At 45.8% G+C, this 22,382-nt stretch overlaps 1 protein-coding gene across 3 annotated transcripts in view; it reads left to right on the top strand.

Annotated features, from left to right (window-relative positions):
• GSN (gelsolin) overlaps nucleotides 1-22,382 on the top strand; it is a 104,800-nt gene that overhangs the window by 10,346 nt on the left and 72,072 nt on the right. Inside the window, exon 1 of one of the 3 annotated variants that reach the window (XM_030207562.1) lies at nucleotides 16,994-17,060. The exons of the other annotated variants lie outside the window; for them this stretch is intronic. The gene's annotated coding sequence lies outside the window, so the exon portion shown is untranslated. Of the gene's footprint in view, nucleotides 1-16,993; nucleotides 17,061-22,382 lie in introns of those variants that run through there. 3 annotated transcript variants of the gene reach the window in all.

Raw genomic sequence — 22,382 nt, 5'->3', positions numbered from 1 at the left:
TGAAACAAATAATTTTATATTCATCCTTTGAAAGTTCCTTTGGGTAGCTGCCTCTGAAGTCTTAGTGGTCGATTGATATTCCCTGGCATCTAAAATCCTATCCCTCGTTACACAGGCTCCCTAGACACTAATGCCAACTCAGTCAGCATTTTAAAGAGGAATGTTTTGGATCTCAGTCATCAATGACATCATTTATACTTTCATATTTACTCAGGCAGTGCCCGTTATGAAGTTTGCTCATGCTCCATTACAATACAGGTTGTGGCATCCCATGCCATGCAACTAGTCTGGGTATGCTGAAGCTGAGCCAGGACAACATAGTGAGGCTTCTGCAAGGTTTGTTGCAAGCTTTTGTTCCAGGGTAAAGCCTTTGGTTTTCTGCAGTGGACTTTTCAAGATTTTGTAGTAGTTTTTTTCCAAATTCTGTAGCAATTATGTACCACATTTTTTTTTTACTTTCATAATTTTTCATGTTAGATTATGCAGTTGTTTTTATTTTATTTTATTACAAAATAGCCATTTTGTAGCATTTCTGTGCGTGCAGTTAATTTTTCCAATCCTTTTTTTGGGGAAAGGGGTTGTTAGTGATTGATGCTGGAAAGGGCGGCAGGGGGTAGTGAATAGGATAAGGGATCTGGGGAGGGGAGAAAGATTGGGGATCTCAGAGCAAAGAAATAGAGAAGGGCTCTCAGGCAGAATGAGCAGAGGGTGAAGAGGGATGGAAGGAGAAATCAGAGATGAGAGGATGGGGGAATAAGGGAGCAGGAGAAGGGGATCAGAAAGGGCGAAAGAGAAAGAGGGGTCTTAAATCAGGAGAGGGAGAAGAGAAAGAGGGGTCTTAAATCAGGAGAGGGAGGAGAGAAAGAGGGGTCTTAAATTAGGTCCTCCCTCTTAAGACCCTCCCTCTCCTATCTCCACACTCACCTCCTATATCCCGTACAAATCTATAATTATGATCATGGTCCCTGCTCTCCCATGATTTAATATCTTCTGGAAGGGCCACAAAATTCAGGGGTTCCAATTGAAACAAGGGCCTAGAATATAGGTGTCGATTTATGGATATTCCAGATTCATTGCAGTCTGTTTATAAGGGTCCAAACTCTTCATTACTCCCTAGCATCTCAGCACTTGATCTGATCCCCAGAATCTAAATGAAGGACCCTTCCAACTGTTTGTCATTCATTGCATAAGAGAGAGGCAGAGTTGGGAAGGTGCAGGATGAAAACTCAGATTACCTAGAGAGGGTGGTTACTTCTTGTCAGGTTTAAGGAGTGGAGGAGTAGCCTAGTGGTTAGTGCAGTGGACTTTGATCCTGGGGAACTGGGTTTGATTCCTACCATAGCTCTGTGTGACTCTGAGCAAGTCACTTTACCCTCCATTGCTCCAGGTACAAATAAGAACCTGTATATACTATGTAAACCTCTTTGAATGTAGTTGTAGGAACCACAGAAAGGCAGTATATCAAGCCCCTATTGAGGAGAGGGATAGTGTGGAGAGAAGCAGACCTGCAGTCTTTCAGAAAGTATTGGTGACTTTTGTAGCTGTGATGACCAGCTTTGAACAAGTACAGTGTGTTGGTCATATCACTTTTATGTAATTGGGGGACATTCAATAATAAACTTGAAAGCAATTGAATGTGTATTTCTTTCCATGATACAATGATCAAATTATGCATATTTACAATTATGATACAGTCATATGTTAGTTACATACAATGTCAGAAGAGTGTGAAAAGGAAGCGAGAGGTGATAGCATGAGCTGGGAATCTTAAATTTAAAATCTTGGCACAGATTTTTTGACTGACTGTGAGCCTTCTCTGGGTAATTTATTTTTCTTCATCCTAGATATTAAGTTCCCATGGGGAGTATTGTTTGGTAGTCCGTTGTAGAATCCTTTACATCATGAGCCACGCAGGAACTAATAGCATTAACAATACAAACAGTTTAAATAAAACATCTGTCAGTCAGGGATTTCTTTCTGTAAACTAATGTTCAAGTAGTATAGAGGCACAGATGAATCACCAGAGGGCTGCTAAAGTTTTGAATCTGCCTCATGTGCTTGGGTATTTTTTTGCTATGATGTGCATGTCTTGTTATAAAGCATCATGGATTAATTGGGACACTCTTGATGTCTTTATGGGAAGGTTATGCCTTCATAAGGAGAATGATGGTCAAGAAACTCTAATGCATGCTGAGAGAGCAGTGTCTTTAATCGCAGGCATACACACAAAGCTTTATTAAGTAGTTATACTACTACTACTTGAAATTCCTAAATGCCTTATAACTGATGCATTATCCACCAGTTTCTGGATGCCGATATCTGGGCGCCTATCCAAGACATGTGCCTAATTAAATTACCTTAGGATCTAGTTAGTGCCAATTGGGTGCTAATTGGTACTAATCACCAATTTGGAATTGGGCACATATTTTGCTATGTGCTGTTCTAAAATAATGTGCACCCAAATCCCATAGCACCTTGAGTATTGTGTTCAATTCTGGTCGCCGCATCTCAAGAAAGATATAGTAGAACTGGAAAAGGTGCAGCGAAGGGCGACAAAAATGACAGCAGGGATGGGACGACTTCCCTATGAAGAAAGACTAAGGAGGCTAGGGCTTTTCAGCTTGGAGAACAGACGGCTGAGGGGAGACATGATAGAGGTATATAAAATAATGAGTGGTGTGGAACAGGTGGATGTGAAGCATCTGTTCACACTTTCCAAAAATACTAGGACTAGGGGGCATGCGATGAAACTACAGTGTGGTACATTTAAAACAAATCAGAGAAAATATTTCTTCACCCAACGCATAACTAAACTCTGGAATTCGTTGCCGGAGAACGTGGTGAAGGCGGTTAGCTTGGCAGAGTTTAAAAAGGGGTTAGACGGTTTCCTAAAGGACAAGTCCATAAACCACTACTAAATGGACTTGGGAAAAATCCACAATTCCAGGAATAACCTGTATAGAATGTTTGTACATTTGGGAAGCTTGCCAGGTGCCCTTGGCCTGGATTGGCTGCTGTCGTGGACGGGATGCTGGGCTCGATGGCCCCTTGGTCTTTTCCCAGTGTGACATTACTTATGTACTTATAGTGTTCACCCCCAAAAGGGGCGTGGCCATGGGAGGTACATAAGAGGGTCAGGGACATTCCTAAAATTTTAGTGCAGTGTTACAGAATGCCAGTGATTTGGGCCCAAATTGGGCTCCGGGAATTATACCTGGTTCCAGCAGGCTTAAGTCCTGGCATCCAAAGTTGGTGCTGAACCTGGCATGGGAATAGCTTGAGTGCCGATTTTTGAGCGCCATTTGCAGAATTTCCCTCTATGGGTTTGGCAGAGGCATGTTAACAAGGTCAACTATTTTAGGACAGTGGAACTACGTTCTTGGTGATCTATATTCTTTATGGAGTAACATTCTTCGTAATATAAGAGTTCTCTTAGGCATAATCCTCTGAATTCTGTAGAGGTCACCCAAACCTGAGTGCGGATCTCAGATCCGCACACAAACTAATTAACTAATGAGCTATTAATAATCAATAATTATTGTTAATTGACACTCATTTGGGTTTATGTATGGATCTACCCTGCACCCTATTCTTTAAAATGTGCGCCTAAATTTTATAGGGGGTTTGGCTTTGGGAGGGGCCTAGGCTGGTCAGGGGTGTACCCAGTTATTTGGTGCAATGTTGGTTTCAGCAGGTGTAAGTGCTGTGCCAAAGCTTAGATGCAAGATCTGCTCTAAGCTAGTATTCTGTAAAGGGTGCCATTTGCAGAATACTAGTTAGCCTGGATCTTCCTAACATCTCATTTTGGGCACTGTTTATAGAATTCCGACCAGTATGCAAAGTCCTAGAGAGCTGTGTATTTTACTGATCCAATTTATTTGTAAAGACGCATCTAAGGATAGAATTGTACTAATTGACATAGACTTGGAGGAAATGGGAGTCTTTGTAGGTCATGATAATCATCTACAGGGACAACAGGAAGTGAGCTGTGTGCTTGAGCTTCCGAGAACTCACAGGCCTCTTCTTCAGTGGCTTTGGAAGGCCTGGTAGTACAACATCTTTTTTTTAGGTGCTCATTAAAGACCTCAGAACCTTCAGAAGATTCTTTGCACTTCAGACTGAAGATGTCTGTGCTGGTCTTTCTTCCTTTCTCTATTTCCATCTGCTTTCTGGTCAGGATAAAAGTTGGATCAAATAGATGATACCTGTGTTGAAACAATAGTATCTTCCTGTCAAGGTGCCAACCAACTTGAATAACAACTAGGATAAAAAAAAATGTAAAAACTAACATAGGTTCAATTCAAGTGATTACCTGTACAAAATAAGTACCTGAATATATGTAAACCGCTTTGAATGTAAAAAAGTTGCAAAAACCTCAGAAAGGCGGTATAGCAAGTCCCATTTCCCTTTCCCTATATGTATAAGGAACATATAAATCAAGCTTATTTTGGAGGGGCAGCAGGGATCAGAGCAGCCCTGATTTGTTTGGACCGTATTATTTTAAGGCAAACATTCATAGTTGTATACTGAGCAGTGACTCTTCCGTTTTGGCACAAAGAACTGAGTAACACTGAACTTAATTAAAAATGTTGCAGAGCTTAGATGTCATTATTAAGTGATGGTAACCTGTCTCACATCTATCCAAACATCATGTGTCTCGACTGCAGGTTTTGTTAATTTTGTATTTGCTTTGTGTTTGTTTTGTCTTTCTCCACTTTCTTCCACTGATCTTACATGAAAATTTGTAGAAAGACAGGTCATTAAGGGGCCTTTTTACGAAAGGGTTGGTGCGTGCCAACAGGTTTGCTGCGTGCCAATCCGGAACTACCTCTGGGCTACCGCAGGAGCCCGGCGCTAGTTCTCATCCCCAGAGTTTCGCCATTTCCAGCGCTACAAAAATATTTTCTATTGTTTGAAGCGCCAGTGCTTACCCGATGGTAATCGCTACCCGGTTACCACTTGGTTAGTGTGGGAGCCCTTACTGCCACAACAATGGGTGGCGGTAAGTGCTCCCCTTCGAAATGGCCGCACGGCAAGTGGTTCACTTACCACACAGCTATTTCTTTTCCAGAAAAAAAACAGCCTTTTACCTGCTGCGGTGAAAGGGGGCCTCAGCACGCATCGAAAATATGCATTGTAAAAGGACCCCTAGACCACTTGTAGGTGAGACCACCTCATTGGACTAACTTAAGGGTCCTTTTACTAAGTTGCGGTAAAAGGGGGCCTGCTCTAGTGTCAGCACATGTATTTGATGTTTGCCGAGGCCCCCTTTTACCGCAACTTAGTAAAAGGACCCTTTTAAGGACCCTTTTTTTTTTCTTGGAAAAGAAATGGCCATGCAGTAAGTGACATCCACTTTATCAGTCCCAGATTTTTTCCACCACATTAATCATCAAAGTTTTCCATAATTTTCCACAGTTGTCAAAAACAGTTTAACCCTTGCCTCACTACTACTAGCATTTATATAGCGCTACCAGACGCACGCAGCGCTGAACACCTGACATAGAGAGACAGTCCCTGCTTAAAGAGCTAACAGTAGTGCATAATTGTCCAACAATAATTTTTGGCAATACAAACAGCACTAACTTCTTCATCGGCTTTAATACTTTTATATTAATATATTCAATATACTTAACTTCAACGTTTTCGGACTGGGGGCGTTAAGCTGCGGTTCCCAGTAGGAGATATTTTTAATACTGCCTGTAAAAGAACGGCATGCAGTAAGTGAACCAGTTGCGTGGCCATTTCGGAGGAGGGAGGAGCACATAGCATCAGCCTTTGAGATGGTGGTAAGGGCTCCCGCACTAACCCGGTGGTACAAAAATAGAAAATATTGGTATGTTCTGGGGGTGGGAACTACTGCCGGGCTCCTGCAGTAGCTCTGGATTGGTGCACGGCAATAGGCTTGTCGAGCACCAACCTTTAGTAAAAGGGCCCATTAATAGTGTTCAGTTTTTATTATGGATTAACAAAGATTTTATTTTGTACATCAAGAAGTTTTACTTATATATATTTTTATATGATGCATGGTTTACATGTTTTTTAATGTAATTTATTTATGTGCATTCATATAATTTTTACACCAGTATGTTTTTTATCACTTTTTTAATTTTTATTTTTAATTGTGTTTATTTACAAATATGTATGTAATTAATCTAATTCAGGGGTTCTCAACCCAGTCGTCAGGATACACCTAACCAGTCAGGTTTTCAAGGTATCCACAATGAATATGCATGAGATAAATTTGCTTGCACTTTTTCCATTGTATGCAAATCTATCTCTTGCATATTCATTGTGGGTATCCTGAAAATCTGACTGGCTAAGTGTGTCCTGAGGACTAGGTGAGAACCCCTGATTTAATTCATTTTAATTTTAAGAAAATTTACCTAGATGCAGGCAACTGCTGAAACGTGGCCATGTTGGGTTTGTGTTCTTTCAGTAGAGCATGTTCGTTGTGCCATACTGGTGTTACATTGTGTTCATCTCTTCGTTGTTGGGTCATCCTGGACTTTTTCGTACCAGGTCATTTCATTGAACACTGCTCCTATTTTGCCTCTTTGACTAACTTCCAACAGTTATCCACAGGTCAGTGAAACATGAATGAGGAAATATTTGGTAATCTATTGAATGTAAACATTTTGGGAGCTGCATTAGGCCTGGATATTCAGTGCTAACACCTATCTGCATACTGGCACTGAGCTGTTTCGTGGCACCTGGAAGTTACCTGATATTCAGTGCTATACCTAGGTGGGTAGCTGGCCATAGTTAGGACAACATTATATGCAGTCCAACATGCCCAGTTACCTATCTGAGTACTGGCTTATGCACCCCCTGTCAGACCCAGCCCCCCTTAAAATCCTCTTGGTGTCTTCACCCAGCAGCAGCAGCACTCATAGGCTGCCTGTGGCCTGCTCCAGGACTTCCTCCCTGAACCGTCCTGCCCTGGTTCAGGGAGGAAGTCCTGGAGCAGGCTGCAGGCAGCCTATGAGTGACGCTGCCACTGCCGGGTGAAGACACCGAGAGGCTCTTAAGGCGGGGAGGGGGAGTGGTGGCACAGAGGGGCGGCATAGGGTTGGAGGAAATCCACCCCCTGTAAAAAGTTCCTGGCTACGGTACTGTTGGCATTGAAAATATCTGTAGTGCCCAGGTAACTTCCAGATCTGCCCCAATTCTATACCCAGACTGCCCTGGCATTAACCAGATGGAGCTGTGGTAGTCAGAGTCTCTCTTGCCTGCTTAAATCATTTGGAATATTAACCCCTTCATTTTTGCCCTAAGGAAATACTGCCCTGATATTTTTTCTGCTCTCTTGCCACATGATTAATCTTCCAGTAGTGAGACTCATATGAACAGTATTAAAGGACTGGGTCTATTTCTGGTTCTCCTCTTTGATTTATCCTATAAAACGTGCAGTACAGTTCGGGTGCTGTGAGCTGGAAGAGAATCTGGTCGCTGTCATTCTCTCTATCTAGTGATTGCACACTCTAGGCTTGGAGGGTCGTAGTGTGCTTCAGTGATTAATGCTGGTACTGGTGCAAAATGACCCTGATAATTTTTGCATACCAGCATGATGAAAAAGAGGTTTAGCGTAGGTGTTCTGTATTCCAATAATGGCTTGTTTTAACTGATTAGAAAAGTATAGCGAAAAGTGATGAAAAGGCAATGGAGGAGTAGCCTAGTGGTTAGTTCAGCTGGCTTTGATCGTGGTGAATTTGGTTCAGTTCCCACTACAGCTCCTTGCAACATTGCCCCAATTGCCCAAATAAGTATTTGTATTTCCTTGTCATCAAGCAGATGAAGCCATTACGTATGGGTTGTGTCCATCAACCAGCGGGGGAGATAGAGAACACTCAACTTTTCACAGTGCCTCATGGCCAGCCAGCTCCACTGCCTCTTCAGTATTCTCTATCTCCCCAAGCAGGGTGGCTGCAGCTTCTTCGAGCTCCATCAAAAATCTGCCTGGGGGTGGCTCCTGGCTTGCCAGTTGTTGGCCGGGGTGTTAGAGGCTATAGCAGCTTCACTTTGAAGGCACATAGGTTAGCCCTTTCCCTGCCTTACCCATGCCCCCGTGGATGTGGACATATTAGCTTGCTTTTCCCTGTCCTTTCCCACTCAGTGGATGCAGGCACATTGGTTCGCCTTTCCCTGCCTTTCCCACTCATCTGAGCCTCCGGAGTTCTTATATTACCTCTGCTTTCCTCACAGCGTTAAACAAAAAAAAAATGGAACAGAGGTTTTCCTTTGATTCTTCTATGGGACTGGAGCTGTGATACTCGGTCCGGTGAGGTAAGAGTGTTTTCTGACTCCTCCGGGGTGGGCCCGCGATCGGGGCGTTTTTGACGCGAAACTGCCATTTTGAATTTTCCCGCCGTTTTCGGCGATGGCTGCAGAGAATGCAAAGCGCTGTTCCCGGTGTGGCAAGCGCAAATCAGCAGCAGGGCTCTGTAAATCGTGCTGTACAGGTGTAAGAGCCGGCCCGAGCATGGCGAGCGATGATTCTTCCCGCTCAGAGCTGGCAGCGGACGCCATTTTGAATTCTGCACATGGCGCGGCCTCCGTGGAGACGGAGAGCCCTGAACCCGGGGGGGGGGACCTCGAATTGAGGCTATTATTTATTTATTTTATTTTTGTTACATTTGTACCCCGCACTTTCCCACTCATGGCAAGCTCAATGTGGCTTACATGGAGCAATGGAGGGTTAAGTGACTTGCCCAGAGTCACAAGGAGCTGCCTGTGCCGGGAATCGAATTCACTTCCTCAGTTCCCCAGGGAGCGGCTAGCCACGGACGGGATCTGGGTGCCCAGGGCGAGTTTTCTCCCCTGATTTTGTGTTATTATTGCATAAAGCATACATGCTGAAAAGAACTCTCCCTCAAGGGTCGTCTGAGGCCCCTTCTATTGTCCCCCCCGGTGGATTCTGGCCTGGGACTGCCTGCTGAGGCTATTTTCCCTGATAATTGGAATAAAGAAAAGTGTAGAAGGGCTAATTCCCCTTCAGATTGTGGTGCACCTCCTTCCCCCCCCCCCCCCCCCCCCCCCCCCCCGTGGTCGGGCTGTGAGGATTCGGAGAGTTCTGGCAGGCCTTCGTGGTCTGAGGAGCCAGAGTCAGGTGCAGAATTACCACAGAATCTGGATGATCCCTCCACGGTGAGGATTTTCCACCGTGATGAGCTGCCAGCGCTTATTTCAGATGCCCTACAGGTCCTTTCTATTGAAGAGCCTGACAGTGGCACGGCCTCCTCTGTGAATCCTAGGATGGCTAGTACCAAAAAGCCTGCTCGAGCCTTTCCTTTGCATGACTCCATCCAAGAGCTTATTTCCGCTCAGTGGGCTGACCCCGAGGGACCTTTGAAAGTTTCCAGGGCTATGGGGCAATTATACCCTCTGCGTGAGGAGCATTTGGCTCGCTTTGCAATGCCTAAAGTAAATGCCCTAGTCACTGCGGTGACAAAGAGAACTACCCTCCCTGTGGAAGGAGGAGTTGCCCTGAAGGATATACAAGACCGTAGGCTGTAAGCTGCACTTAAACGGTCCTTTGAAATTGCAGGTCTTACTGTTCGGACGTCTGCAAGCAGTTGTTATGCTGCTAGAGCCTGCCTGGCGTGGTTGCAACAGGCAGTGGAACAGCCCGGAGATAGAGCGGAGCCCTTCTCGGATGTGGCTCTGCGGCTGGAGTCGGTCTTGTCCTTTTTGGCTGATGCCCTTTATGATATTGTCAGAGCTTCGGCTAAACACATGGCAGTAGCAGTGGCGGCTCGCCATCTTATGTGGCTACGACATTGGGCAGCGGTCATGGCCTCTAAGCAAAGGTTGGTGAAGTTGCCCTTTCAAGGCCTTCTCCTATTTGGTGAGGAGTTGGAGAAAATTGTTAAAGGCCTGAGAGATCCTAAACCCCAGCACTTGCCCGAAGATAGGCCGAGGCCTTCCTCCAAGGGCCAGGTGGTCCACTCCTCTTATAGACCTCGCTTCCGTGAAGCTCGAAGGTACCGCCCGGGGCGTTCTGCTGGGTTCACTTCTCGTGCCCGTTTTTCAGCAGAGGAACTCCTTTCACTCGGACAAGCGTTCTGCAGCCACCGGCTCTAGGCCTGGAGTTCAGGGGTGACCCTCTCAATGATGGTGCACCGGCTCCCTCCTCGCTTCCTTTCATCAGAGGACGTCTTTCCCTCTTTGCCAAGGAGTGGGCCAATATTTCCTCAGATCAGTGGGTTCTGGACCTGATCAGAGATGGCTACAGAATAGAATTCAACGCCCCAGTAAGAGACGTGTTTGTGGAGTCCCGATGCGGTTCTGCTGCCAAACGGGCGATGGTAGAGGAGACTTTGCAAGGTCTGATTCAGTTAGGGGCCGTGTCCCCTGTACCTCCCGCCAAACACGGCTATGGCCGATACTCCATCTTCTTTGTGGTGCCGCGAAAAGGTGGGTCTTTTCGCCCTATTCTGGACTTAAAAGAATTAAACAAGTCCCTGAGAGTGCGGCATTTCCACATGGAAACCCTGCGCTCCGTCATTGCTGCGGTACAGCTAGGAGAGTTTCTCACGTCTCTAGACCTGAAAGAAGCTTACTTGCACATACCAATTTGGCACCCGCACCAGAAGTTCCTGAGGTTTGCGGTGTTGGGAAAACATTTCCAGTTTTGGGCCTTGCCTTTTGGCCTCGCCACAGCGCCCCGAACCTTTTCGAAGGTAATGGTGGTAGTAGCTGCTTTGCTCAGATGAGAAGGTATCAGGGTTCACCCGTACCTTGACGACTGGCTCATCAGAGCAGACTCTGTAACAGAGAGCTATCAAGCTACAGCCAGAGTGGTCTCAGTACTTCAGTCTCTAGGCTGGGTCGTCAATATGGCCAAAAGTCACCTGACCCCCTCGCAATCTCTAGAATATTTGGGGGCCAGGTTCGACACAGACTCGAGCTATGTATACCTACCTGAGCTAAGGCGGTACAAGCTTCAGAATCAGGTCCGTCTGCTCCTGAGGATGCCCCGCCCGCGAGCTTGGGACATTGTCCAGCTGCTGGGATCGATGACAGCCACATTGGAAGTGGTGCCCTGGGCGAGAGCGCACCTGAGACCTCTACAGTATTCCCTACTTCAAAGATGGTCTCCAGTTTCTCAGGATTATCAATACAGACTTTCTTGGCTCCTTGCGGCCCGACTCAGCATGGAGTGGCGGCTCTCAGACAGCATGCTGCGGCGAGGAATGCCGCTGGCACTCCCCGATTGGTGTCTAGTAGTGACAGATGCCAGCCTGAAGGGCTGGGGCGCACATTGCAAGTGGAAGCATGCCCAGGGTCTATGGACACCTGAGGAGTCGGAGTGGTCCATCAACCGCCTGGAGTTGAAAGCGGTGTTTCAGGCGCTACTGGCCTTTCAAGTGACCCTGGAAGGATTGGCCGTCAGAGTGATGTCGGACAACACGACAGCAGTGACCTACATAAATTGACAAGGCGGCACTCAGTGCAGAGCACTAGCCGCGCAGGCCGAACAGATTTTGCCACTGGGCCGAGCTGCATCTTCAGTTTCTGTCGGCAGCTCACATTGCAGGTCACAGCAACGTGCAAGCCGATTATCTAAGCAGGCATCAGATTGATCCAGCAGAATGGGAACTAGCAGACGAAGTATTCCTGCAGATATGTGCCAAATGGGTCATGCCCGTGATGGATCTTATGGCGACAAGTTCAAATGCCAAATTCCCATGCTTCTTTAGCAGACGGAGAGATCCTCGCTCGGCAGGGTTGGATGCCTTGACTCAGCCCTGGCCTCCGGGCCTACTATATGTGACCCCTCTGTGGCCCTTGATACGGCGCGTGCTCCTGCGGATTCGGCTGCACCCAGGAGAAGTGGTCCAAATCGCCCCGGATTGGCCCAGGAGGCCTTGATATGCGGACCTCCGACAGATGCTAGTGAAGGCTCCCCTTCCTTTACCTCTGGTACCGAACCTGTTGTCACAGAGCCCGGTAGCCATGGAGGACGCCTGCCGCTTTGGTCTTATGGCATGGCGATTGAGAGGGCGCAATTGAGGGACAAAGGCTATTCAAACACAGTCATTTCCACTCTCCTGCAGGCCCGCAAGCGTTCCACTTCCGTGGCTTATGCCAGGATTTGGTGCCAGTTTGAGTCTTGGTGTGCTTCAAAAGAGATCACACCCATGCGGGCTCCTGTCTCGCCGATTCTGGACTTTTTGCAGGATGGTGTACAAATAGGCTTGGCCTATAAATCCCTGCGGGTGCAAGTGGAAGCATTGGCCTCCCTTTGTGGTAAGGTTGAAGGCGTGTCTTTAGCTGCTCATCCAGATGTGGCACGGTTTCTTAGTGGGGTGCTTCGTCTCTGGCCTTCCGTGCGAGCACCCTGTCCATCTTGGAACCTGGGGCTAGTTTTGAAGGCCCTGCAGGCTTCTCCTTTTGAGCCGCTTCAGCAAGCATCGGAGAAAGATTTGACACTAAAGGCCGTTTTTCTTGTGGCCATTACTTCAGCGAGACGGGTGTCAGAGCTCTAGGCGCTGGCCTGTAGAGACCCATTTCTGCAGTTCTCAGAGTCCGGGGTCACGGTTCGGACCGTGCCTTCCTTCATGCCTAAGGTGGTTTCAGCATTTCACCTAAACCAGCCTATTTTCTTGCCCTCCTTTGATAAGGAGGAGTTTCCAGAATCTTTTGGGCAGTTGCACCTGTTGGATGTGCGCAGGACTATGCTGCAGTATCTGCGAGTTACTATCTCTTTCAGGATCTATGATCATCTGTTTGTTTTGCTATCAGGTCCTCGCAGAGGGTCTCCAGCGTCTAAAGCCACTATTGCCCGCTGGCTCAAAGAAACTATCGTTTCAGCTTATCTGCTTGCCGGCCGGTCTCCGCCTGTAGCATTTAAGGCGCAGTCTACCAGAGCGATTTCTTCCTCTTGGGCTGAAACTGGAGCACTCTCTCGTCAAGAGATATGCAGTGCAGCAACATGGGCTTCTAAGCTCTCTTTTGCCCGACATTACAGGCTGGATGTGGCTGCTAGGAGGGATGCGTGTTTTGGAGCACAAGTGCTAGCGCGTGGTGTGACCTGTTCCCACCCTATATAGGGATTGCTTTGTTACATCCCATACGTAATGGCTTCATCTGCTTGATGACAAGGAAGGGAAAATTAGGTTCTTACCTTGGTAATTTTCTTTCCTTTAGTCATAGCAGATGAAGCCATGAGCCCTCCCTGTATGATTGTCTGTATGCTGTGAATCTGTTTCAGGTTCTGTTCTTGTTTCCTGAAGTTCCTTCCTTGGGAGAAAGTTGGAAAACAGTCTTCAGAATTCATGTTCACTTATAGGAGAATGAGTCCATTCCCTCCAGTTTATGTTTTGGAGGATGAGTTTATTCCCTCCAGGAGGTTGCGTGTATCCCCTCCAGTCCTATATAATAATTCTCAACTCCAACGTTCTAATGTGCCTGGTACCGTGGCTCCCTCGGAGGTGGTCTGCTAGACAGTTTAGAATGCACTGACGTCAGTGATGTCACTGACGCTCCTGCCCCTGCCCTGCAAAATCACGAACCAGGCAGGGGGAGGAGTAGGGAAACATGCGGAGCGTATTTCCCTACTCCTCCCCCTGCTTACCAATCAGCTCTCAGTGCCCCCCCCCTTGGCGCAGCACCCAAGCCCCTACCCCTTCCGACGCATCACCAAAGCCCCTACCCCCCCCTCGGGCACATCAACTCCCTCGCCACCCGCAGCCGCCAATACTAACGCTGTCCAGCCGCTGCTGCTTCTCCTGTGGAGCAGCAGCGGCCGGTACAAAAAGAAAAAAGCCAAAAAAAGATTTTTAACCTGAAACGCGGCTCCGTAGATAGCTGGACATGGGTGGCTGCAGGGGGAGCAGGGGAGAGAGGAGGGCCGCTGCACATGCGTGGCTGCGGGGCAGAGGAGGGTTGGTGGGGAGGGGGTCCTGAGACCAGATGGGTGGCTGTGGGGGGGCAGGGGAGACAGGAAGGAAGCTGCAGGGGGGGGGGGTTACCTTGCTAGCGCCCGTTTCATTGCCTACCGAAACGGGCCTTTTATACTAGTTATACAATAAGGAGGATGTGTTCATTCCCTCCTTTTGAATTCATGCCCTTGTTAAGGGGCCATCGTTCGCTGTGAGGAAAGTTCATGTTATTCCCATTGCGATTTGCCATACTGCTTTGGAAGCTTCAAATACTGAAGAGGCAGTGGAGCTGGCTGGCCATGAGGCACTGTGAAACGTTGAGTGCTCTCTATCTCCCCCTGCTGGTTGATGGACACAACCCATACGTAATGGCTTCATCTGCTATGACTAAAGGAAAGAAAATTACCAAGGTAAGAACCTAATTTTCCCATAATATGTAAACCACTTTGTAACCACAGAAAGGCAATATATCAAATCCTATCCCATCTTCAGCTTGGAGAAGAGATGGCTGGGGGGGGGGGGGGACATGATAGAAATCTGTAAAGTGTGGAGTGGAATGGGTAGATGTGAATCGCTTGTTTACTCTTTCCCAAAATACAAGGACTAGGTGGCCTGAAATGAAGCTACTAAATAAAAAAATTTACAACAGAGCAGATAAAATATTTCTTCACTCAACAAGTAAACTCTGGAATTCGTTGCCAGAGAATGTAGTTTGGACAATTTCCTAAAACAAAAGTCCATAAGCCATTATTATGGTGGACTTGGGGAAAATCCATTGCTTGTTTCTAGGATAAACAGCATAAAATCTGTTTACTCTTTTGGGATTTTGCCAGGTACTTGGAACTGGATTAGCCTCTGTAGGAAACAGGATACTGGGCTTGATACACCGTCAGTCTGTCCCAGTATGGCAGTGCTTATGTTCTTATGTGTATTGTTAAGTCTGAAATTTAACCTCTAACCTCTGAAAGATTGTTATGTTTGTTGAGGCAATCAAATGACACCCAGAAATTTTCAGTGTGTGCATTCTGTAGAAAGCCTATGCATTGAACTCTGCTTCCTGGTAAGTGCCCTATTTGCTAGTTTGATAGTAAATGTAGAAATGATGAGTGTTTACTGGGCCTGCTGAGCTGTGTGCATCTGAACCAGAAGTGTCCCTTCTGCCTCAGGGTTGCAGCATTATTTCTGTTCTGACCTCCTACTTTGATTTTTGTCCAGTGGGGATAAGAATCTCTGTTTTCCATCCTGCCACCTCATTAACTGCATGGTTGTTTCCTTTGTTTTCAGTTCTATTAAAGTGACTTTACTGTGTTTGCAGAGGCCCTTCTCCCCTCCATGTCCACTTCAGAGACTGACTATTAATATTCGATAAGAGTTTTTGAGGCAATATGGATGAAATCTGAAGATAAATCTAGAAATTCAGTCATCAGGTCACAGTGTCTCAGTAAGTGTTTTCTGAACTTGCCTGCAGCAGATTCCCACATAAATCCTCCAGTGAATTAAAACAGCTCTGGTATTCTCTGAGAACACAATCAGCTGTAGATTCAGGTCATGAATGGAACCAGGACCTTGTAATCTGGAATGCTATGAGATTGTACAGTAACTGAGGGACAGAGGGAGAGGGGATCTCAGAGAAAAGAAATGGAGAAAGGATCTCAGAATGGGTGAAAGGGAGGTAAATGGAGAAGGGGAGGACGGGGGGGGGGGGGGGGAATGGTAAGGCGGGAAGAGAGAAGGATCAGGGAAGGGGAAAAAGAGGGGTCCTGAATCAGGAGGATCTGTCCCCTCACTTAACCTGTAGCCCCTACATATCTATACCTATAACCAGGATCTCTGGTTTCGTCATGATTCCTTGGCCACTTGAAGGAAATGGAGCATAAAGGCCTCATGTCTTGTGTATTTTGAAGTTTCTGTTGACCATTCATGAACTTAGTAGGGTAGGCCAGAGAGCTGCTAGTGGTATTTACATTTTTGACTTTATTAAAAAAGGGGAGGCAACATCTCAAGCTTATTTCCAGGTTGCTGCCAACTAGATGTTTTCAGTAGCCTGGTCTGAATAGCAGTGGTGAAAATTTTCTCTTTGCCAAGTCTTGAGTAGAACATATTGGTGGAAGGAAGTTCATAGCAGGTTGTGGCTCCAGGTCTCTGCATCAGGTGTTGGTGGTATCGACAAGGAATGTTTCACTCCCCCACCCCCTCTTTATAAAAAATAAAACTATGATGAAGAAACTTTATCCTGAATCTTCACCTGGAACCACTGATAAAAAAAAATCAAGTCTTTCCCACCATTGAAAATGAGACTTCTGACTTTCTCACCTTTGAAAATTAGGCTGGCAGCACTGTGTTTGCTGAGGCAACTCCAGGGTGGCTCTTCACAACCTTTGCTGTGGCACAAAGAGGTGCCTTATCACCCAGGATTCCTTTCAGTTTTGCAGCAGTACCCTTGGGGCTTGTTCCTGGTTCATTTGCTGTGTGTTCCAAGGTGGCTTAAAGTGGGTTATTTTCTGGTTGTAGACTGCTGAGGACTTCATGGTCACCTTAAAGTAATGCTGAAAGCAGTTTCCATGGTGATGGAAGGCTGCGACATGACTGATTTGTCACTGAGGCTCTCAGCTCGTCCCTGTGAACCACAGAACGTTTAAACTAAAAGAAAACTGGCACTTCCAGAAGGTCTGTCATACAGTGAGCTGAGTTTCTCTGAAGGTCTGTGCAATTGAAATTTGGCTCATTGCTGAAGTGGTTCATGGAATAAGCAAGGTTTATTTAGCTCTGTGGTTCATCATTCCAGAGAAACTGTGTGTCCTGGTACATGGCTTCAGCACGTCTCTCTGTTTGCCTGGTGTAGTCTTCCTTATTACTCAGAATTGGGCTGGCCGGTATTGTTCTGCCGAATGTCTTATCAAGTGTAACCTTTGTAAGCATTTAAAAATGTTGAGTGGGAGGTGAATCAGGGAAGTAAGTTGTTAGCCAAACCCCCTTCCCCTGGGCTTCTGCCAGCATAGACAGTACCTAAGTGGGTATGGCCTATATAGCTAGGACGTATGGCTTCTCTTCACACCCTATCGGTCCCACAGAGCTCTCTATAAGGAGTCTTCATAACCTTTCGCCTACAAAAAGCAATAAAAATAAAGGAAGTGGAAAATGAAGAGATGATGTCATACCCTTCTGGAAGTTACAGTAAGTTTGTTGTGTTTAATAAACTGTGCATCATGTCTTTATGCTTGGATGACTTAAGCGATTCCAGTTTCCCTTTTCTGCATTTTTTGAAGAGCTCACCTTTATTTGTCTTGACAGGAGTAATTGCTGTAAATTACATCTGTGCCATGCCCCAATGAACCTACTGCTTGAGAACAGCTGGTGCTTTTCCTAAGAGACCCTCACCTGTTAGTATTTTTAAGTGCAGTGCTGTACATTTATTTATCAGGGGGAAAGAGAACCGAGCAGTGTAGTACCGTAGAAAAGCAGAACCCTGTAAGAAAAAAAAGCAAACTGTGATCTTTGAATACTGTTGGTCTGTGTCGCTTTTTCTCACCTACCCTGACTAAAAGATACCCCTGAATGCATTTTTGCAGGATGTAAGTTTGCCTTGGCACATTTTTTTTTTACAATTTAGCTTTCGGGAGGGCAATTTTGAAGAGGCCCGCAGGCCTGTAAACTGGTTCTCAAAGGGGCACGCCTTTGGAGAGTCTCTTGGAAAGTGTGCTGAACTGCAGTGCCACAGGGATGTTTCTAATCTGCATATTGTACAGGTGTGGTGTGTACAGGATAAGCAGTATGCAAAGGTTCTCAACAAAATCCTTATGTATACCTCAGCTACAGATGGGGAAGACAGTGTTCCACAGAGAAGACCTTTGAAATTGCCCTGCAGACTAATAACAGCTTTTCCTACTTTCTAGGCTAAGCTCCTCAGGAGCTTAGCCTAGAATGGGTGGCAGAGCTGGTGGTTGGGAGGCGGGGCTAGTGCTGGGCAGACTTATACAGTCTGTGCTGGGGCTGGTGGTTGGGAGGCGGGACTAGTGCTGGGCAGACTTATATGGTCTGTGCCGGGGCTGGTGGTTGGGCGGCGGGGATAGTGCTGGGCAGACTTATACGATCTGTGCCAGAGCTGGTGGTGGGAGGCGGGACTGGTAGTTGGGAGGCGGGGATAGTGCTGGGCAGACTTATAGGGTCTGTGCCAGAGCTGGTGGTTGGGAGGCGGGGTTGGTGGTTGGGAGGCGGGGATAGTGCTGGGCAGACTTATAGGGTCTGTGCCAGAGCTGATGGTTGGGAGGCAGGGTTGGTGGTTGGGAGGCGGGGATAGGGCTGGCCAGACTTATACAGTCTGTGCACTGAAGAGGACAGTACAAATAAAAAAGTAGCACATATGAATTTATCTTCTTGGGCAGACTGGATGGACCATGCAGGTCTTTTTCTGCCGTCATCTACTATGTTTACTATGTATTTATTAGGATCTATTTACCACCTTTTTGAAGGAATTAACTCAAGGTGGTGTACAGTAAGAATAGATCAAACATGAGCAATAGGCAATTACAGCAGTAAAAATACTAAAATGACAATACAAAGTATGGCATAGTATACTACTTACAATGTCAACACAATACGTAATAGTGATAGTGAAGGGTATAAGCAAAGATGGAATATATAGATAGGTAAAAGAGTAAGAAGAGTTAGAAAGTGAGGTGACTAATTTAAAAGAAAGTTGCACATGAGGTCAGAGAGATGGTTAAATATTATATCATCTAGGTGGAAGGTCTGTCTGGTAAAGTTTGCAGTATGTGCAGCTCATGTCACTCCTTGTGTGTGTGAGTGAGACAACAAGTTAGTTACTTCCATTAAAGGCCTGGTTGAAGAGCCAAGCTTTCACCTGCTTCCTGAAGCAGAGATAGTCTGGTGTTAAGGTGAGCCTTTCAGGGAGTGCATTCCAGAGTGTGGGGGCTACGCCGGAGAAGGCTCACTTGTGGGTATCACATCCTGTAATGTCTTTTGGAGAAGGTGTGCTTAGTGATAGTCCTTGGCAGGACCTTAGTGTCCTTGGTGGTGTGTGGAAGATCATCCTATTCTTCAGGTACTCAGGGTCATTTCCTTTAAGGACCTTGAAGATCAGACATAGAATTTTAAATTTAACCCTTTATTGTACTGGTAGCCAATGAAGTTTATTTATTACTTTATTTATTAGGATTTCTTACTTTATTTATTTGGATTTATTTATCGCCTGTTTGAAGGAATTCGCCTAAGACAGTGTACAGCAAGAATAAGTCAAAAACAGGCAATAGACAATTACAGCAGTAAAAATATGGACATAAAGATCAACAAACATGTTGTGGGTAAGATCGTTTTTTGTATTAAGTACATCTGGAATGGGCTTTTGAAGAGCCAACAAAACAGTGGAAGTCACCATGACCAAGTTCCAATATGTCAAATGGCAAAAAAAAAAAATATATATATATATATATATGGAAGTGCTGTAGCCTAATGGTTAAAGCAGCTGACTATAAGCCAACCCAGAGCCTTGAGGGTTGCTGGTTCCAGTCTCACTTTTGGGTATATTTTGTCAGTGCCTGCCGCATGTGGAGATTGTGGTGGCCCTACCATCAGGCCACCTGAGGCAGGGGCCTCAGGCGGCACTGTTTTGGAGCGGCATCCATTCCCACGCTTGCTGCGCTCTGGCATCGTCCCCCACCCTTCCTTCCTTGAATCTACCTTTCCCTGAATTTTCTATACGCTGCTCTGTCGTTGACCCCTTCTCTCATATGGCCCGCCTCTCTGACATACTTCCTGTTTCCTTGGATGTGGGTCAGGCCGCAGTAAAGAGAAGGGGCCTGGGAAACTTTCTATTGTATGCAAATCTCTTTCATACATATTCATTGTGAATATCTGGAAAACCTGATTGGCAAGGGGGTACTTCAGGACAGACTTGGGAAACACTGCCCTAAACTATATTGCTCTCTTGTTTTTTTTGCAGCCAAAATGCATAACCCTGCATTTTTAACATTAAATATTAGCTGCCAAATTAAAGAACATTCTTCAAGCTTCACTAGATCCCTCCTCATGCTACCCACACCCTCTGGGGTGTCTACTCTATTGCAGATTTTGGTGTCATCCACAAAGAAGCAAACTTTACCAGACAGACCTTCCACAATATTGGCTACAAAAATATTTTTTTAAAAGCCCCCCAAACAAACCTGGACTAAGACCCAATCCTTGGACATCACACTACTGGTAACCTCCCTTTCCTCAAAATGAACTGCACTTACCACTACCCTTTGACAACCTCCACTCAACCAGTTTCTAACCCAATCAGTCACTTTAGGGCCCATACCAAAGGCATTCAGTTTATTTATAAGTCATCTGTGAGGAACTATGCGAAAGGCTTTGCTAAAGTTTAAGTACACCATATCTAATGCTCTCTCTCAATTCATCTGTCTGATCACATAGTCAAAGAAATAATCAGATTTGTCTGATAAGACCTACCTCCTGTAAAACTATGCTGCCTGGGGTCTGCAAACCACTGGATTCCAGAAACTTCACTTTCTTCTGTTTTAGAAGTGTTTGCATTAATTTACTTACCACAGAAGTTAGACTAACCGGCCTGTAGTTCTCAGCCTCCTCCTTATTTCCACTTTTGTGAAGAAGGACCACATTTGCCCTTCTGCAGTCCTCCGGGACCACTCCTTACCCTAAAGAAACATTGAAATGGTCAGACAGTGGAGCTGCCAGAACTTCACTAAGTTCCTTCAGTATGTTCGGACGTATCCCATTCGGCCCCTTCGATTTGTCTACTTTTAGTTTAGCTAACTCCTCACAAATACATTGTTCTGACAATTGTCCAAGGTCTACCACATTCATTCCTATATGTGTTTGCCTTCTGTAGTCATACTCCCAGTCCTTCATCTGGGCAGATGATCAAAAAGCCCTGCGCTGTTCCAAACAGCGCTGTAAAAATAATGCTGGAACAGTGCGGAGCTTTACTGTCCCTATGATCAGAGATAATAGCATGCAAATTTAAGCACACTATTCTCTCTGATCATAGGATAAAAGTTTGACTGGTCTATATCCTCCCTCACTTGTTTGACGGGTCTAGGCTATCAAAAGCCCAGACCTGTCAAACACAGGGGCTGGAGGTCCATGGGACCACCAGACCCTAAGTACCCACAACCTGAGCCAAGCGACATGGGGGCTGGAGGTCCAGCGGACCTCCAGTCCCCCCTGACCCTCCTAACCCACCTGGCATCCCTTCACATTGGAGCCCTGGTGGCCCAGTGAGCTATGAGTCAAACCCCCTGATACGGGTTCAGGAGGTACTGGAGATCTGGTGGGTCTCCAGCCCCTCTACCCCCCTGGCATCCCCTCACATTGGAGCCCTGGTGGCCCAGTGGACTGCGAGTCAATCCCCCCCAGTGGCCCTTCCCCACTCCCTATCTTTTTTGGAGGAGGGAGGTGGCCTCTACTGGTAGGGCTTGGGGACCCCCAGCAGCCCAGGTATATTGGGTTACGATAGAGGTCAAGAACGATGGGGAGGGGGCAGAATGTGCCCCCACTTTGGGCTCATGCCCTCTTCCTAATTGAAGTCTAGCTACACCTCTGGGCTGCATGCTATTAAGGCAGAGTGCCTAACTCCCATAATGCGTATCATGAAAGGGGGTGCAGCCATGGTAGGAGCATAGATGTTCCAAGCATTTGCGCATGTAGTTATAGAATACTGGGTCAATGTGCCTAACGGGTGCCAGCATTTACACCAGGTTTCAGCACCCAAAGTTAGGCGTGAGATATGTGCTTAAGCGCTATTCTATAAAGGGCATGGACCCTTTACAGAACCACTGATTTTTTCCAGCTCCTAATTTTAAGTGCTGAAGATCAAATATCCCAATTTAAACAGTCCTCTACCCTCAATTAGAAGCCAATGTAGCTTAATGAAATGGGGTGTAATCCTACCTGACTTCTTCAGAGAAAAAAAATCAAGCACATTTTGAATTGTTTGAATTCCTAATAGTTGTTTCGATAGACCAAAGTAAATAACATTACAATAATCCATTTTATTTAGGATTTAAAGATTGAACCATGAGCCAGAATAAATCCTCCCGCAGATATTTCCGGATACTCCTCAATTTCCTCAAAGTGCAAAAAGAGCTTTTCACAAGAGTAACACCTAAAAGTTTCACTGAATAGTTCTAACAAATAGGTTTCACTATTAATATTAAGATTTAAATCCATGGTTTGATTCAGTTTAGAACCTACCAGCAAAAATTCTGTTTACTCTCTATTTAACTTTAGATAATGAGAAGTCATCCAATCTGCAATTAAGGAAAACCAATGAAAAATATTTTGATGAATATTTTTTTAGCTCACCAGTAACTAGAAAGAGTATAGATTTATCATCTGCTTACATATAAACAGAATAACCTCCGCTTTCCAAACATCTACCCAGTGAAGACATTAAAACATTGAACAGGAAAGAAAATAGGAAAATATAGAACAATAAGGCTTTTATCATTTTAAAAT

This window comes from Microcaecilia unicolor, chromosome 6 (assembly GCF_901765095.1).
Source record: "Microcaecilia unicolor chromosome 6, aMicUni1.1, whole genome shotgun sequence".
NCBI lineage: Eukaryota > Metazoa > Chordata > Amphibia > Gymnophiona > Siphonopidae > Microcaecilia > Microcaecilia unicolor.
This window is presented reverse-complemented; position numbering and strand designations above follow the sequence as displayed.